We start from the raw sequence: 12,977 nt of genomic DNA on the forward strand, positions 1-12,977 counted from the left end.
CCAGAAGAGCCTTTCGAAATGAACAATTGTTTTCTGAAATAACAGGACTTAATTTTGAACTTATAAAAATGCTCCATGTTGTTCTGACTTGTATTTCATTTGGTTTTGAGCTTGATGCAGATTTATTCAGGAAATACTGTACACATACAGCTAGGTTTTACGTGGAGTGCTATCCATGGTATTATATGCCGCAGAGCATTCACAAAATGTTAGTTCATGCTCCCAGTGTTGTTGATTACATGACCTTATCAATTGGGCTCTTAAGTGAAGAAACTATAGAGACCCGGAATAAAGATTTTAAAAAGTATTGTGAGCATTTTACACACAATTGTGACCGTACCAAATGCAATGAAGATTTATTTAAGCGTTTATTTTGTTCTAGTGATCAAGTCATTTCTTCACTAAGAACAATAGTTAGTACTAAGAAGATGGTTTTGTCAGAAGGTGTTCTGCAATTGTTAAAAAACAGTGTTTAGATGTTCTTATGGATTTTTACATGCCAAATTTTGGTTTCTTGCTTTGATTATTATTAAAATTCAAATTTATGCATTTCAAATTAAAATTCTATAGTCAGTATTCTATAATTAAGATAAATTTAAAAAATCCCACATACATTTATTTGGAACACCAGAGCATTAAAAATCCTATTTTTTTTAATAATTTGCAGCAAATAAGTCAAGAATTTGTATAAAATTGATAGTCACAAATAAAAGCTTGTTGCTTTGCATAATAAAGTATCCATAGCAACCAAACTTAATATCATAATATAAAATGCATACCTCGTATTAGTGCTCTTACCAAATTTAGTGTATATGACACAAGTAGGTTAATGCTACGCCAAAATAGGTATCCATAGCAACCAAATAAAAAATAACTCCTTCATAAGAAGCGCAGACCTTGCACTGGTGCTCGTGGCAAACTTAGTATGTATAGCACACATAAAAAGTCTGCAACTACGAAAAGTAGGTCGTTGCTATGCAATAATTAGGTATCCATAGCAACCACATAAAAATAACACCCTAATAAGAGACGCAGATCTTACACTGGTGCTCATGCCAAATTTAGTGTATATAGAACACATAACAAATCTGCAACTACAAAAAGTAGGTTGTTACTATGCAAAAATTAGGTATCCATAGTAATTAAATAAAAAATAACGCCTTCATAAGAAGCTCAAACCTTATATTGGTACTCATGCCAATAATAGTGAATGTAGCACTACTATTAAATTAGTTATTAATTTTGTCTCAAAATTGGCCATTCTGGCCCACTGTGCGGTGATCGTCAATGTTTGTTTATCAACTGTTTTCAATAAGGCTATTACTTGCTTTAGAAGCGTCTCGTTCTTATTATTCGACTCAGAAATGTTGGCTTTTGGAGGCATTTAGCGTGAATATGTATAAACAACAGGGTATGTAGTTTATATAAATATTTATTTAAATTATATGTATATAGATATATATATACATATATATTAATATATTTATATTTTTCTTACGAATATAAATTTCATACATTTTATATAAATTATTATAGACAATTTTTTTTTTACAGTAGGGGATACCGGGGCTAGTTGACTCGGTTTTTGGGTAATTTCATATAAAAGTGGGACAGTCATTTCAGTCACCCCTTGGATTTTCTTTAAATTTTAACCAGTGGTACCTATTAATGAAACATGAAAAAATGCAAAATTTGAGCTTACAAATGCTAAAGGTTCAAAAGAAACATTCCTTTTTTTACGAAGTCCGCCATTATGGATTTTGTAGTTGTACTTTTAATTGAATAATTTAAGATCTAGTAGAAGAATGTGGCTAAAAATTAGTACCTAACTATTTTTGAGGGTGTTGAATTCAAAAATGTAGATAAAATAGTGAAATTTACATTTTTTGATGGTTATTTTTTTATTTTAAAATGGTCACTTAAATTTTTTGTTTTGATGCCATGGCTTGCGCTTTCATTAATTCCCGGAGTTGCCCAAGTCTCATGGATTCGATTTTTTTTCAAACGAAGTAAGTGATCCTAGGCAATCTTTATAAAAAAGATGGTTTGGTTTCTTAAAGCGTAATAAAGATATGTCATTTTGAAATTCAGACAAAAAATTTCATTATTTGGCCGCTATAATCTATTATAGATTTTATAGCGATACTTTTTGTGTGAATAGTTTAAGTTCTAGTAGAGAAATATGACTGGAAATTTGTATCTGACCATTTTTAATGGTGTTGAATACAAAGATGACGAGAAATTAACCTAATTTCTAATATTTTAGAATAATTTATGAATTTAAAATGTCAGCAGTCCTTTTTTTTTTCTTGTAATCATAATTTGCATTTCACTTATTTCTGGAGTTGCCTTACTTTCATTGTGAAATCAGATGTTTTAGAAAAGTTTAGGTCTCAGAAAGAAAACAAAAAATTATATTGCTTTGCATAAATTGTATATTTATGATCAATATTTTAAAAGTATACATGGAAATATAATTTACTATGCAACACATTGAAAAAATATTTTCTTTTTTTATTATTCTAATAATTAGGTATTATTTCAAAATATTGGTGGCATGCTAAAATTTTAGGTTACATGCTCAAATGTTGTGTTAAAAAAATAAGAAACTATAATGCAAACTTTTTTGAAAAATATTAAAACCTGCTTTATTTAAAAAAGCTCAAAAATAAAAATGAAAAGGAATAACCAAATATTACTAAAATTGAAGTTTATATCATATAAATAATGAAAGTAAAATATTAATTGACTTTCACTGAAAAGAGAAAACTTGTTCAAATAGAGTTTCATCTTCTTTTAAGATTTGGTACTGACGCCCAGAAGATATTGAAGGTGTTTTAACAAGAGAAATGACATTCATTCTTGGCACCCAGCAATTTTCATCTCGCTTTAGCCAGAAATACAATCAGATTGGACGAAGTGGATGCATAAACTTCTCTTTACCAACTTCAGAAACCATACCAAGTCAGTAAAAATCGTCGTACTTGCAAAATAGATATTGTGACATCATAACATTGTCGATTTTAATAATTTCATATTTTTGTTTTTTGGAGATGAGACAAAGATGAGTTTTTATATGATTAATGGTTTTATGCATAACTTCATTGATAAATCCAACATCATGGTTCAAATCATCTGAAATTTCACAAAAAGAAGATATTTCCAATTTCACTTTCTTGTTTTAGATGAAAACTGGATGATCGGAACATTGTCTCTTGCTCCAATGGTAACTCTGTATCTCGTCTTGTACTATAAAAACCCAATTCTCTGCAAAATCTTACAGTACATTAGCCTCATCAATACTAATTGTTTCTTTGAGATGCTTTAGATGGCTAGATTGTGATTTTGCTATAAATGAATGAGAAGTAATATTATCAAGTTTTTCACACAGGAGCTTTATGAATTTATTTAATGAAAGTTTTATTGACAATAGTTCAGTTCTATCTGTTGTTGTCCACTGTTTGAAACCCACTGACTGTTCATTTTCATCACTGTCATATTGCTTGGATCATCATTTTGTGTGAGATACTGTTGGAAATAATTTTAGGCAGCTTGTATGCTAGGACAACTATTGTATTGGTGAATTATGCAAATTTCAGATTTTCTGCTGCAGACAATCTTTTCAATGATTTTATGGTAAGATGTTTTAAGGCTTATAGCACTCAAAATTAATTTAACATTTTGGTGTATTGAACACACTTAAACAGAATGAGTACCTTTTGTACCAGCAAGGATGCACCATTTAGGCCGAAGACTGAAAAATTTAGAAAATCCAATTTTATGGCCTGGGTACTTTGTCTTATATGCAACATAGAGCTCCTTTAAGTTACATAAAATCAGTTTTTTTGTCATGCATTTTTTTTTCCCTAACACTTACACAGTCTTTTTTACCAAGCATTTGCCTTGAACACTCATCGACACAGTAAAAAAGCATTTCAAGTTCTATAACATCTTTACTGATTCGATGCCGTTTAACCACATCAGGGTATGCTATGATGCCTTTTTGGTCGCGTAAAAACTTTGCATTTTGAATTTTGTGTTTGAAAAATGGAAACTATTTTGCTGCTTCTCTGATAGACCAAAATTTTGGGGTTAATGTCAAACTTTGTAGTTGCTGCTTTTGTTAGAAACCTAAAGTTTATATTTCATGCATTCTACATCGCCAGCATTGGTTTGAATTTCCTTTAGAAATTCATTTTTTGGTGCAACAAGATCTGATTCGGTTACATCCAGAGCAGTTGCAAGCTTCTTAATAACTGCTTCTTCAACTTGCTTTATCTTTCTCTTTCCAAGTGAAGGCTTGTTAGAGGTTTTGGGTAAATGAACTTTTAGAGGAGACACTTTAAGTTCGCATAAAGTACTGTTGAGCAATGATCTTGTTGATTCCGTTACAATTTATTTTTCCATATTATCTTCAGTTTATTTTATCTCTAACTTGTTCTCTTCTGATTCTTCACTTGATGCTAATTTATGTCTGCATTGTGGACAAAGTATTTCATCTGGAACAAAGAATTTGTCTTCACTGCATAGGTACTTTGCAGTATCCAAGTTGATTTCACGAAGACTACCTAAAAAAAGAGAAGAACTCTTTTAATGAATAAAATTTTCAATAAAACCTTAAAAAATGTTTGAAGTTGTATGGCATTTAATAGTGCACTTTCAGAAGTCAGTTAAAGGTTAAATATAGCTAAAATAGATTTTTGGTGCCAATAATTTCATTATTGTAACTCACAACATTTTCACAAAACTAAAAGTTATGATTACTATAAATACCTTTTATAACTTTGTTATGAGTATTAAATGGATTACAGCCCCGTTTTAATTTAGCTGTATAACGCTTCAAATAAACATGCTTATAATGAAGACAAGTTGTTGGTTTAACATTTATTATTGATAGCCCGGTCCTCCACATTAATATTTGTCTTTCATATTCAGGAATATCTTCAAAAGGTTCATTTCCTAGTAACGATGTATATGTTGTGAGATGACATTCAGTTTCTAGGTTGATTCCAATGGAGCAATGTTGGCTCTTTGCCATGACTTAGAAGCTGAATTACCTGTTTGGTAATTCAGATTTAATAATTATTTAATCTCAAATTAAAATATATTTTTTTTACTGAAATTTGTTATTGTTAACTGTTGTTTCAAAACTATATTCAGACGACATAACTGACGTCCCAAAACTATATTTATACACCACAGCAGGCGTTGCAAAACTATATTTTTCATAATAATTCACTTCACAAAACTTTATTTATATATCAAAACCAACCTTAATTAACTGTTTTTACACACCACAATTGAACCCATGAGAGTCAGGCAATTTGTGAAAATGTTATCCCATTTTATGGTTAACTAATATTATACCATTTTAAAATTCAAAAATTATTCTTAAATATTAGGAATTGGGTTATTTCTCCTCATCTTTGTATTCAACACCTTTAAAAATGGTCAGGTACAAATTTTCAGTCATATTTCTCTACTAGAACTTAAATTATTCAAACAAAAAGTATCGCTATAAAATCTATAATAGATTAGAGCGGCCAAATAAAGAAATTTTTTGTTTAAATTTCAAAATAACATATCTTTATTATGCTTTAAGAAACCAAAATCATCTTTTTTACAAAGACAGCCTAGGATCACCAAATTTATTTGAAAAAAAAACCGAATCCGAAGACTTGGGCAACTCCGGGAATTAATGAGAGCGCAACCTATGGTAGCAGAATAAAAAATTTGACTAACCATTTTAAAATAAAAAAATAACTATCAAGTGTTAATTTCACATTTTTATCTACATTTTTGAATTCAGCACCCTCAAAAATGGTCAGGTACCAATTTTTAGCCACATTTTTCCACTAGATCTTAAATTATTTAATTAAAAGTACTTCTACAAAGTTCATAATGGCGGAAATGGAAAAAAACAGGGCGTTTTAGGCTGAATTTTAAAACATCATAACTTTTGAACTACTTGGATTTGGGAGCTCAAACTTTACATTTTTTTTTTGTTATATTGATAGGTGCAGTCTCAAAGAGTATAAATTTGGGTGACTTTTAAAAGTTGCATTCATTTACAATAAAAAAAAACTTGGGGCCATCCCAGGCCTCAGAAAAAAAAAAAAAATTGCGCTAACTTACCCCACCACGGAGTAAGTTGCTTATACTCAAGGGGTAAGTTGGCTCAAAGCAATAAAAATTAAAGTTTAAGGTCTTATTTATATGAAAACCAATAATTTTTTAAACCCCCACTCATTTTTTTTTTTAAAAAGAAATCATAGCTAAAATATACTTTTATCAATATCATCAAACTTTTGGGTAAGTCATTTTAACATTTTAAGCAAAAGAGTAGTTATAACTAAAAAGTATATAATTAAAAAGTATAATATAATTAAAAAGTGAAAAAAAGTGCTCCCAATTTATGGTTATACAATAAGAATTAAAATGTATATTGTTTTATTATATGAATATTTTCAACTAATTGAGTTTCAAATCGGCTAGCTGCAATTATTGCAAATGAAAAACAAAGAGTTTCCGATTACGCATAACTCGTGAGCCCAAAGGTGACATCGGATGCATTGAACCCAGACATCTTCTGGTTAACTATTAGAAAACATTCCAACACAAATCAAACAAAAACACTCCTTTTCTGCAGAGCTATTTCGACGATTCAAACTTTTTCCCAATAAGTGTATACTTCCTTTACTAGTTGATCTTTTAATCATTATCTTTATTTAACTTTTTTGTTTGTTTTCTCTCTTCAATTTCTAGCTTTTTCTTTTTAGCTGGTTCTTTTTCTATTTTTAAAACATTCATATTTGGTGAATCTGTAAAAATTGATGTGGTTCTATTTCTTTTAACAACCCTAACTCGTAATTTGTTATATCTTTTTTCAGAACCCATTTCAAGTAATGATAGCTTTATTAATTGAAAAATTCTGTTTTTTTAACTGAAGGAAAATAAGAATCAATAACACAACCTTTATTTAGAAGCTCTGAAATTTAGAACGGTTTTAGGGGCTTCAGTGTATAACTTATAGACTGAAAAAAAAAAACGTTTAAAAAAAACAACAAGAACCTTAAGGTGAAAACTATATGTCTAGATCAGGTTTTAATCCTAAGATACATTAAAAATAGTCGTTGCTAAGGCGGTTACTATAGCCATAGAACTTAAACAGTTTTATCTGGAAGGGCAAATTTTGCTTGAATGCATAAGATTTTTTATATCACACCAAGTTTCTCTGAAAAAAGACACCCTAATGTTTTCAAAAATATAACTTTTGAAATTTTTAAAAAATACCTCTTTTTTCCCCTGCTACCACCTTAAGCATATTACCATAAACTCAAAATTTATATTCTTTAGCATTAATTTAAAGTTTTTACTCATACTACGTATGTTTAAAGTTAATGTTGAAAATAACGATTGTGACGCATTCATGAGGTTAAAAACTTCCTCAATATCAAAATAGTTTGAGTTGATTATGACGTCCTCAAAAAAGTTTACATCTGGATCAATATCATTATTCAAAAGAAGTGTGTTTTGTTTATTAAAAATTTCAAAAAAATTTGTTGCATTTAATTTGTAAGCCATTTTTATTATTTTAAAGTGTGCAAAATGAGATTAAAAATGATTTCTAAATTAGGATTAAAATTGTTTTCTAGCTGTGTCATTTCGGACTTATTGTAAACATTTTTTTTTAATAATATTTTCGTCATACCTGACAATAACGTTTTCTCTTTTTGATTTTCTTTCTTTCGCTGTTGTAAATAAATTCTTACGAGGGTTTGTCGTCTCTTGCGAGAAATCTTCATCTACGTAGATGTTAAGTCCTTTTAGTTTTTTTGTTTTTATTAGGATGTTTGGTTTGCCTTTGAATCTCAATAATTTTAGTAAAATGGTTCGAGATTGGGCTACTTTTTTAAAACCTACTCGATTTACCCTATCAATTTCAATTCCTATAACTCCTAATTTTACGCATAATAAATTTTGAAAATTTTCCTCAGTTTCATCCCAGGTTTTATTTACATTTTTAGGAATTCCAACTATCCTTCAGTTATTTCTCCTCGATCTGTCTTCAGAGATTATGCATCTTTCGTTTAAAATGTTAATAATATTTGCGGTTTCAATTTCTTTAGAAGCTTTCACCTTTTGGTCTATTAAATGTTCATGAAAATTTGTTCTTTCTTTTAAGTGCTTTATATCGTTTTCCAATTAGTGAACTTTTTTATCACAATCCGATGACTTTCTTTCAATATTATCCAAGCGTGCATTGAGTATTTACAAGTTATCACTAAGTATATCAACGAATACCTTTTCTTGTTCTTTAAATAATAATTGTATTTCTTTCCTGTGCAGGATAAAAATTTCGTTTATTTCTAATAAAGTTATAGCCATTTTTAATTTTTTTTTTCTTTCTGTTAAAATTACATCTGTTCACCGCGGCGCACAGTGACTCAAAACAACAAAAAAATGGTAATAAACCCCTCACAACTTTTCTCTAAATTAAGTGCCCTTTTTTAAATAATATTAAATTGCAATAATTTTTTATTTCAAAAGTATAAATAATTTTTTAATAAAACTTTTATTTTGTATTTTATATTAAAAAAAAGTGAAAAAATTTGTTATTATTTTCAAAAAAATCTGAAAAATGTGAGATTTTTATTTAACTTAAAAAAAGGGGGCGACTGAATAAGTGCGAATTTCATAACTGCAAATCTGCATAATTGCGACTGGCATAAGTGCGAACTGGCATAAGTGCGAACTGGCACAAGCGCGAACTGGCATAAGTGCGAATCACTTGCAAAAACTGGCATAAGTGCGAACTAGCACCAGCGCGAACTGGCATAAGTGCGCCAAAAGAATTTGCAAACATTGGCATAAGTGCGAACTGGAATAAGTGCGAACTGGCATAAGTGCGAAACAATTGCAAAAACTGGCATAAGTGCGAACTGGCACAAGCGCGAACTGGCATAAGTGCGCCGAAAGAATTTGCAAACATTGGCATAAGTGCGAACTGACATAAGTGCGAACTGGCATAAGTGCGAAACAATTGCAAAAACTGGCATAAGTGCGAACTGGCACAAGCGCGAATTAGCATAAATGCGCCGAAAGAATTTGCAAACATTGGCATAAGTGCAAATTGGCATAAGTGGCGATATGGCAAGTTCGCACTTATGCCAATTCGCACTTATGCCAATGTTTGCAAATTCTTTCGGCGCACTTATGCCAGTTCGCGCTTGTGCCAGTTCGCACTTATGCCAGTTTTTTCAATTGATTCGCACATATGCCAGTTCGCACTTATGCCAGTTCGCACTTATGCCAATGTTTGCAAATTCTTTCGGCGCACTTATGCCAGTTCGCGCTTGTGCCAGTTCGCACTTATGCCAGTCTTTGCAACTGCTTCGCACTTATGCAGATTCGCAGTTATGAAATTTGCACTTATTCAGCCTCCTCAAAAAAAGTAGTTTTAATTTAAATAAAAGTGTATATTTATTTTGAAGATAATCTTTTGGCTCTATATATTTCAAATTTACTAAAAAGAAAAAAAAAGTCTGATTTTTTTGTTTAAGTTTAAAGACTTTTTGAAAAAAAAGGCAGTAAGTAATTGTATTTTTTCCATGCTTTATATAAGGTTACTTTCTATATATATATGTTTGTGTGCCACAAAATTTGAAATCAATTTTTGAAAGCTTTTTTCTCAACCAATTTTGCTCAAATTTTGCACACTAAATCATTTTCGATGACAATACAAGGAAATGGAAAAATTTGACCAAAAAAAGTTAATTAAGTTAACAAAAATTTAATTTGTATTTCCCCATAAGAACACTGAATTAATAAAAAAAAAATTTAAAAACGTAACAGTAATTTCTCCTTCTACAAAAGATAACAAAAAAAGAATTTCTAGGCCCAATAGAATTCTGCTTGCATAAAGCATGGATTTGAAAAAAGAATTTTTTTTTGATTTACTAGTTTGGTTTATATATCAGCTAAAAAAATGTTCCACCGAGTTCCAAAAATATATATATTTTTTCTAGTTAATTAACGTTTCTACTTTTTAAATATAAAGGGATTACTGCGGTCTCCTGCGGTATTAGAAGTTATAAAAGAAATACAAATGTTGTTAAACACTTAAAAACCTTGTTTTCCGCCATTTTTGAAAGTTATTTGTTATAATCAAAACAAATGAAAATGGCGGGAAACTTAAATTTTAATTTTTTACTTGTATTACTTGCTCAAATATAGTTTTTAAATCATAAATATTAAATATAGTTTTAAAAAACGTGCTTTTGTCATTATATACTACTTAAAAGTTCGTTAAAATATTTATTGACAATTTTAAAGAACGATTTATTATTCGATAAGTAAAACATGTTTGAAAAAACTTAACTGAACAACTTTATTATTTCTTGTAATATAAAGTTAACTTAGTAATATAGTGTTTTTACAGGATGTAACAATGTGACAATTGTTAAAGCCATAACAAAATAAAATTTTAAACAGTGTAAAGTAAAAGAATATATAATGTAATTTAAAATGTTTCTGATATATTAGTTTTATTATATTAATGGTTCTTAAAAACAATAACATTGTTTTACACATCTTTAATTACAAACATGTATGTATGTATGTATTTCGCCATAAAGAATTATTTTACAAAATTAGACTTTTACAAAATGTACAAACACGGCTGGGGCAAGAAGAAGACAAATTCAGTCTTATCGCCAAGCCCCTTCAAAACAAGAATATAAATAACAAAAAAGTATTACCGTTATCACAATGTAATATATGCATAAAATGCAAATATAAAAAATACTTTTTACACACATAATTTTATTTCTTTTCAAACTTTTATTTATTAAGATTTTGAATTTAAAAATAAATAAAAATGAGATAAAACATGAACATCAAAGAAAGGTAAAGATTCAGATTAAAATTAAAAATAAATATGATCAAAAATAAAGTAAATAACAAGTAAATAAAACGATTGATTGTAATTTGATTTAAATGTAATTTAAAATGTTTCTGATATATTAGTTTTATTATATTGATGGTTCTTAAAAACAATAGCAATGAAAAAATTAGATCTTATCCCAAATATACGTGAATTAGGAGTGGATAAATTAAGATTATGGAAGGATTTAACAAATGAAATAAAAATACTGAAGAAATTTGCAAAGAAAACGTAAATAAAGTGAAGGTTGCTTTAGTTATATTTATTTTAAAGGTAAAGAAAAAATTAAAACAATGTGGACAAAATTATGATACATTTATACAAAAAGAAAATCGTTGGTTTCAAAAAAATCTTATGAACAATAAAAACAGCCATTTTGGCTCTGGAAGGCCCCATAAACAATGGAGTGTTCTTGGAGAGCGAAGCAAAAGAAAAAAAATATAAGAACTAGCCACTGAACATCACGAAGCTCTATTTTTAGCTTTTGCAAAAAGTGCAAATGCTGCTGGAGAAAAAAAAAAGCCTCCATTATAAAAAACAATATTTCTAATGTTTTAGAGAGAAAAGTTGATGAAATTTTGGATAAAATCTTTCCCAATCATATGAGTGTAGAGGAAGCTCTTGAGTTAAAAATGAACACTGATCTCAGCGATAAACAATATCAAATGATCAAAAACTCAGCTCTTGTACACAATGTGCATATTTATCCTACCTTGCACGATATTTTCGAGGAAAAATTGAAATGCTATCCTGAGAATATACACTTTTGTGAAATTTCTGCAAAGCGTACTCTTCAAAGCATGTTAGATCACACTGTGAGTAGAACAACTGAAATGATTGATATGCCTAATTGTGGTCAAGGTAACGAAATATTTGGAGTTTTATATGGAAAGATTGGTTTTGATGGAGCATCAAGCCAAAGTATTTATAAACAGAAATACGAGACAAGCAACACAAGTATAGAACTTAAAAGTGAAGAAAATCTTTTTAGTACAGCTTTTGTGCCTCTATTGCTCAAAGTAGAAGATGTCGAAATTTGGAAAAATGGAAATCCTTCAAGTTTTCACTTTTGTAGACCTCTTCATCTACAATATAAAAAAGAGAGTCCAATTTTATCAAGAAAAAAAGAAGCAGATCTAAAAAATCAAATAAATACCTTAAAGACGTTTCGCAAAGTTTTTGATATTGCAGGAAGAAAGGTGACCTTTAATATCAACTATAGAGTTGATCTTACAATGTTTGATAATAAAGTAGTTAACGCACTTACAGAGACAAAATCCACTCAATCCTGCAATGTGTGCGATGCTAAACCCAACGAAATGAACAATATTGATTTATTAAAAGCAAAAACTGAGAATGAGTCAGCCTTGGGGCTCGGATTTTCAGTTTTGCATTGCTGGATAAAATGCTTGGAATTTATTCTCCATTTGAGTTATAAAATTGAAATTAAAAAAATACAAGCCAAAAACAATTGAGGAAAAATTATCTGTAGACTTAAAAAAAAAAGAGATTCAGGTACTCTTCAGAGAACGGTTAAGCCTATATGTTGAAATGCCTAAAACTGGGTCTGGAAATACCAATGACGGCAATACTGTCAGAAGAGCATTTAAAAATAGTGAAGCTTTTTCTGAAATTACTAAAATTGATTGTGATATAATTGAAAGATTGCATAATATTCTCATAACCATATCTTGTGGATATCCTATTAATATCAATGAATTAGATTTATACTGCATTGAAACAGCTGAACGTATAGTGAGTTTGTACGACTGGTATGTTATGCCTCCTACTGTACATAAACTGCTACTGCATAGTTCTTCCATATCACATAAATTACCTTTGCCAATTGGGGTATTTTCGGAAGATGCATTGGAGAGTTTAAATAAACAGATAAGAAATTCTAGACTTAAGCACACGGCAAAAATATCAAGGTTAAACACAATGATGAATCAGATGCACTACCTTTTAGTCAGATCAGATCCAAAATTATCAAGCGTATCTTTTAGAAAACATAAGAGCTATCGAGGATAAC

Source organism: Hydra vulgaris, chromosome 09, assembly GCF_038396675.1.
Source record: "Hydra vulgaris chromosome 09, alternate assembly HydraT2T_AEP".
Taxonomy (NCBI): Eukaryota; Metazoa; Cnidaria; class Hydrozoa; order Anthoathecata; family Hydridae; genus Hydra; species Hydra vulgaris.